General features: G+C 43.1%; 1 non-coding gene across 1 annotated transcript; it reads right to left on the reverse strand.

Moving 5' to 3' along the window:
* Positions 1 to 741: 741 nt before the first annotated feature.
* Positions 742 to 815, reverse strand: TRNAI-GAU (transfer RNA isoleucine (anticodon GAU)). The gene has a single exon. It is a non-coding gene; the product is annotated as a tRNA-Ile (tRNA).
* Positions 816 to 6,305: the final 5,490 nt, after the last annotated feature.

Raw genomic sequence — 6,305 nt, forward strand, 5'->3', positions numbered from 1 at the left:
CCCTTTTATCCTATTGTTTATAAGCACTTTATCCTATTATTTAAAAAAAAAAAAAAACCACGTCTCCCTGCAAGTGAAACTCAGACCCTGCTGAAGAAAGAAAATGCTAGCAGTCAGTCCATTGTATAACTCTGCCCCCATGGGAGTTTAGAAACGTAAGCAGTTAACACCAGAGGAGATAAGGACAGCAGGCTGTATTGCCCCAATAGCTGGCTAAGGCCTAGAAATAGTATCTCTTCCAGAGATCAAGCCAGCAGGGAATGAGAATGCCAATTTCATGGCCCAGCTGAAAGAATACACCTATTAGTGAGGCATCTTCCCCAAGGAAAGGGTGCCACAGAGTTAGGCATTTTACAGAAGGCTTGTACAGGAAGTTGGTACACAATTCTTGTGAAAGACAATTTAGTGACTTGTATCACGTGCCAAAGATATTCACTCACATCTTTAGAGGCACGTCTGGAACTCTGGCTCAAAGAAACACCTAAGAGCTTTATGCATGGAGATGCTCACCAAAGTATTATTTATAATGTGTTTTAACCAAAATAATAAAAATCTCCAATAATAGAAGGTAGCACATACCCACTTTGTATACCCTTCCATTTATTATTAGCAAGATTATTGTGAAAATCTGCATAGGAAAAAATGGTGGGATTATGGGTAAGTTATTTTTTCATCTATTTGCCAACTATCAGGTGGTTTTATTTTTTAAATTATTTTTTTTAAGGAGGGTGCAGCTCATAATGGCCCATGCGGGGATCGAACCAGCAACCTTGGTGTTATCAGCACCACGCTCTAACCAACTGAGCTAACTGGCCACCTCTAAAATTATTTTTAATAACATATTTATTGTATTTACATTTATTGACTTTTTGTTATTTATATTTATTTTTATAGTTAACAAATTTAAACTTTCCAAAGCTGGAGTATTGACTTTAGTTTGACTGCAGGAATTACAGGTGCTGGAGGGTCTGTGGGGAGACATGCAATCTGGAAGGTAATAAGGAGGTGCCTGCTTTCTTGGGAATCCCTAAGCAAACTTAGGGTAAAACCTCCCCATCCATGGTGTCTCATTAATACAGGAAAAACAAGGGCATGGGAGCTGAGAGAGGGGACTGATAAGGGTATGCCTTAGAGTGCGGAGGAGAAATGACAGAGAAACAGGAGAGAATGTACAGCTGAGCAGTCCACTCCCATCATTTTACACTGGAGGCCCAGGCAGCTGAGTGACATCGCCAAGGTCACACAGCTGCTCTGAACCCAGAGCTCAGCTTTTTCTCCAGCTCGTGTAGCTTCATTTTGAAGTCCACATAAAAGATCAATTCCCTGCTTTATATGGAGTGTGTCTCGGTGCCTATATTGGGAGCTTACTTTTCCTTTCATTCCCTCTCGCTGAGGGATGAAGGTGTCCCTGGGGGCCTCTGACTCCCAGGCTTCCTTCCCAGGGCTTCCCTACTAGCACTACCTGCACCTGACGACTCAGTGCGCTTGAGTGTTCCCAGGAAGGGAGTCTAGTCAGCGGTGTCACATTTCGGCAGAAGAAGTAGAGATCAAGGATGGAAAAACACACTTTTTTTTTCTCAACGAATTGTTAGGAATCATGACTACTTCCTCAAAGAACTGTGTTTTTTTGTTTGGTCTTTTAAGCAAGTTACCGATACACACAACAACGTGGTTGAATCTTAAAACATTATGTTGAAAGAATCCAGGCAAAAAAGAATACCTACTGGCCCAAGGACACAGAGCTAGGATTTGAATCCAGGTCTAGGTGGCTTTAAAGCTTTTCCTCTTTCTACTCCTGCCCAGAACCCCCCTGGCTCCTGTTTCTCTTGGTTTCTAGTCTGGGCTCTGGGTCTACTATCAGGGGAGACCCTTGGAAACGCCCTTTCCTGTGCCTGAAAAATGAGGCTTGGATTGGATTGCTTCTAAGATTCCTTACAGGTCTAACATCCTATGAGTCTGTAAGTTTAATTTTTGAAAAATTTACTTATTTTTTGACTAGTTAGTAGTCACATGATACAAAATTCAAAAAGTTCCAAAGACCAAAGGAGACTAAGGAGATATGACAACTAAACACAACATGGTCTTCGGGATTGGATCCTGGAACAGGAAGAGGACATTAGAAAAGTTGGTGAAAGTCAACTAAAGTTTGGAATTTAGTTGATAGTAATGTACCAGTGCTGGTTTCTTAGTTTTAACAAAAATATCATGATTATATAAGATGTCAACATAAGGAGAAACTGGAGGAGGGGGCGTATGAGAACTCTTTAAACTATCTTTACAAATTTTCTGTACATCTAAAATTATTATAATTTTTTTTAAGAGTATACAGTGAAATGTTTTCCTCTCCCCTCTGTCTTTGAGCCACCCAGTCCCCTCAACCAGGCTACTCATGTTACCTATTCCTTGTATCATCGTTCAGAGATATTCATTTAATAATCAGAGAAAATATTGTATCCTGTAAATATCATTTCTCAAAACAGAAAATATGTCTGTGAGATAAATTCCTAGGAGTGGGACCGTGGGCTTATAGTTTTGGTAGCCATTGCCATGGAAGTTGTGCCAGTTTCTCCTCCCACCAGACGTGTACGAGGACCTGTCATCTCACCAACACAGACTGTTGTCGTCTGAGAACAATCCACTTCCGTTTAAGTGAGACTGTCAACTCTCAGAATGCTCACGGACAAACCTCTGTCGAATGCGGTCACAGAGTGGTGGCTCCATCCCGAAGCGCACGCGCACGGCCGAGGCGAGCAGGGCAGCCGCAGTGGCCAGGGGAAGCCAGGCTGTGAAGAGGTGGCAGCCAAACAATTAACATTCCCAGCACCAATGACTACAGAAGGGCAGGGTCTCTGCTCCACAGCACACAAAGGACTCACAAATTTGCTCAAAGGGGGGAACCCCTCCCCTCCCCAACAGGTCAAAGTGTTCAGATTACAGGTCCAGGAAAATCCCTTTGCAGAAAGAAGACAGCAAATCCCCAGTGCAGTTGAAAGGACAAAACTTTCTTCACCTCAGAGTCTCTCTGATGAATAAACCGGTTAAACAAGGTTTGGATTTACTGAACATGAAAACAACTGGATTAAAGTATAATCTAGGTAGAAAGGAAAGGAAATGTACCAAGAAAGCTAAGTAATGACAAAGCTGCAGTGTTTACATCTGCCAAGCTGGGATGGCCATTGCAGTTTTATAACAAAATTCTCTTAAATGTTTAACTTTCCTTTAGATCAAAATAATGAGTCTCTGCTTGTGTTGCCCTCTGATAACGACACTTGTGGTAAGCCAACGGTGCGTGCACTAGGGGCTCCGATGCCCAGGAGGCCAGAGGCCCCGAAACACCAGCCTGCAGGCCCAGCTGTCAGGGCGATGTTTTGGCATGGGCTCTGGCCTAAGCGCCAACTGTCACACAGGCATCACACAAGCACAGGTTTTAGAATCAGAAAGAACTGGGTTTGGGTCCCAGTTTCACTGTTTACTTGGCTGTGTGACCTTGAGCAAATTAAACTCTGTCTCAGTTCTTCTGCTGGTAAAATGGGGAGAACACCTACCCCACAAGGCTGTTTTGAGAATTAAATGAGAAAATACATGTAAAGAGCCCAGGCCAAAACCTAAGTACGTAAGAGACAGTAGGGCGGTTGTTTCCCAGTCTCCCTCGCCCTGTCCTTCCCCTCCTCACACACCCACCGGAACATTGATGTGGCCATTCCTGCTCCACATCATGCAGACCGGGCACACCCAAATCGCACTCTGTGACGGCAGGGTGCAGAATTTGTTCCATCAGGGTTCCTAACCGGTTTTGTACCAAAGATCCCTACTCAGATGTTTATAAAAGCAAAAAAATAAAAACACATAGGATTACAAAGGAAACCAGTTTATTGAAATACATTTGTTTTGTAAAACTGGCAATAAAATAGGTGCCTCTCTTTAAACACATTAAACAAGATCTTGGGTCTGTTCTAATAATTACAATAATTTTCAAGTAGTGAGTGTATTTCAATATCTGTAACAACAAATGTGATATAACATATTTGCAATTTTTAATTGGTGACAGTCGCAAGTTCTGCTTATACTATTAGCATTTGTTCCTACATTTGCAATGGAAGAAATGCTAAATTTCAGTTAGAGAATACTAAGTATAAAGATGCAACTTTTTTCCCATCCAAATTCAGACTCCAGGTTAAGAATCTCAGGTGTTATAAAGTATCACCACCTCTGGCCTCAAGACTACTGATAAAAGATGCTTAAAAACAAACCTGCACTCCTTTATTTTACTCTCTCTGGCGTCTTTTAAGATTTTGTATTGGTCTTTGGTTTTCTGCAGTTAGAATGATATGCCTGTGTTGTTTTTTTGAACTTATCCTACTTGTTGTTCTCTCAGCTTCCTGGAGCTTGTTTGGTATCTTTAATTTTGCTGTTCTCTTTTCTTTCTGGTATTCCCATTAAACCTGTTAGACTTTTTGCAATGATCCCCCAGTTTTTGGAAGTTCTGTTCTTTTTTTCCTATTGTTTTCTCTTTGCATCTCAGTTTGGGAAGTTTCTATTGACCTATATTCAGATTCAGAGTCTTTCCTAAACTCTCCAGTCCACTGATGAGCCCATGGAAGGCATTCTTCTTGTGTATTTATGGCAACTTAGATTTCTACTAGCATTTCCTTTTGATTCTGGTTTCTATTTCTGATTACATTACCCTTCTGCTCTTGCATGTTGTTTTCCATGAAAACCTTTGACATATTAATCGTAATTATTTAAAATTCTGTTGGATAATTCCAACATCTGTGTCATATCCGACTCTGGTTCTGATGACTGCTTTCTTTTTTCTTGCCTTTTGGCATGCCTTGTAATTTTTTGTTGAAAACCAGACATGTTGCATTGGATAACAGAAATTGAGGTAAACAGGCCTTACAGGCGAAGATTTACCTGGCTAGGGAGCGGACTGTGTTTGATGTTTGCTGTAGAGGTACCAGAGGCTTCAAATTCTTCCCGGGTCTTTGCTCTGACCTGTCTTAACTTTGGCTTTCCCTGATTATTGCTCAAGAGTCTGTCTTGCAGCTTTCAGCTGCAATCGACCATGATTATGTTGGAGCCCTAGTGGTGTAATGGTAAAGTTGGGGGCTGGGGGCAGTCTATAATCTCCAGATCAAATCTCAGTGTTTTAGTGGGCCTGTGACCATCTCACGTGCTTCCCCGGTGTATGGCTAATCCCTCTGCTCCTTCCTCCCTTGAATGCCTGAAGCATCCCCAGTCTGTTTCCTTAGTCTTAACTTCTGTTGACTGTTTTTTCCCCCTTAGGTGAGACAGGAAGGCTAGAGGGGCTGGTGTGGGAAGAGTGCCCTTTCCCCCACTGGGATAAGGCTCTGGCAAGGTACTTTACCCTGGAAAGTAGGCTTTTGTAATAAAGAAGGTTCTAGATACATTTCACAATGATTATTCATCTCCTCTCCATGTCAGACCCATAATGGGATTTCTTGATCTTCACTGTGGAAACCTGTTGGGGTTCCTAGAAGTAAACGTGTAGGGGCCCCTGTAAGACTGTTGTCTCCAGGAGTTTCTCACTCTTATGCTAGACCACACTCAACCTCCAGCAATTCACCAATATTACCATCTAAGTGTTCTACCAGTTTATGGCTCTAGCAGTTTCTACTCCATGTAAACATATTTTGACTGAGCCTCACTAGATGAGTCTGTCTCTTCAGATTTTGGGGTGGTGGTTTGCCCTGCAACCTGTTCCTGATAGGTGGGTCCAAAAGTCACCATCTGTCCAGCTTTTTCTTGTTGTAAGGACAACGGTGCCAACTTGCAGGCGCTTTGCACATCAGAGCTGAAGCTGGAAGTCCCTTTTCTTTTTTTTTTAAAGATTTTATTGGGGAAGGGGAACAGGACTTTATTGGGGAACAGTGTGTACTTCCAGGACTTTTTCCAAGTCAAGTTGTTGTCCTTTCAATCTTAGTTGTGGAGGGCGCAGCTCAGCTCCAGGTCCAGTTGTCGTTGCTAGTAGCAGGGGGCACAGCCCACCATCCCTTGTGGGAGTCGAACTGGCAACCTTGTGGTTGAGAGGACGCGCTCCAACCAACTGAGCCATCCGGGAGCTCAGCGGCAGCTCAGCTCAAGGTGCCGTGCTCAATCTTAGTTGCAGGGGGCGGAGCCCACCATCCCTTGCAGGACTGAAGGAATTGAACAGGCAGCCTTGTGGTTGAGAGCCCACTGGCCCATGTGGGAATCGAACTGACAGCCTTCGGAGTTAGGAGCATGGAGCTCTAACCACCTGAGCCACCAGGCCGGCCCCCTTCTTTTATTTTGAATGGTCATTC

Source organism: Rhinolophus ferrumequinum, chromosome 3 (assembly GCF_004115265.2).
Source record: "Rhinolophus ferrumequinum isolate MPI-CBG mRhiFer1 chromosome 3, mRhiFer1_v1.p, whole genome shotgun sequence".
Classification (NCBI taxonomy): Eukaryota; Metazoa; Chordata; class Mammalia; order Chiroptera; family Rhinolophidae; genus Rhinolophus; species Rhinolophus ferrumequinum.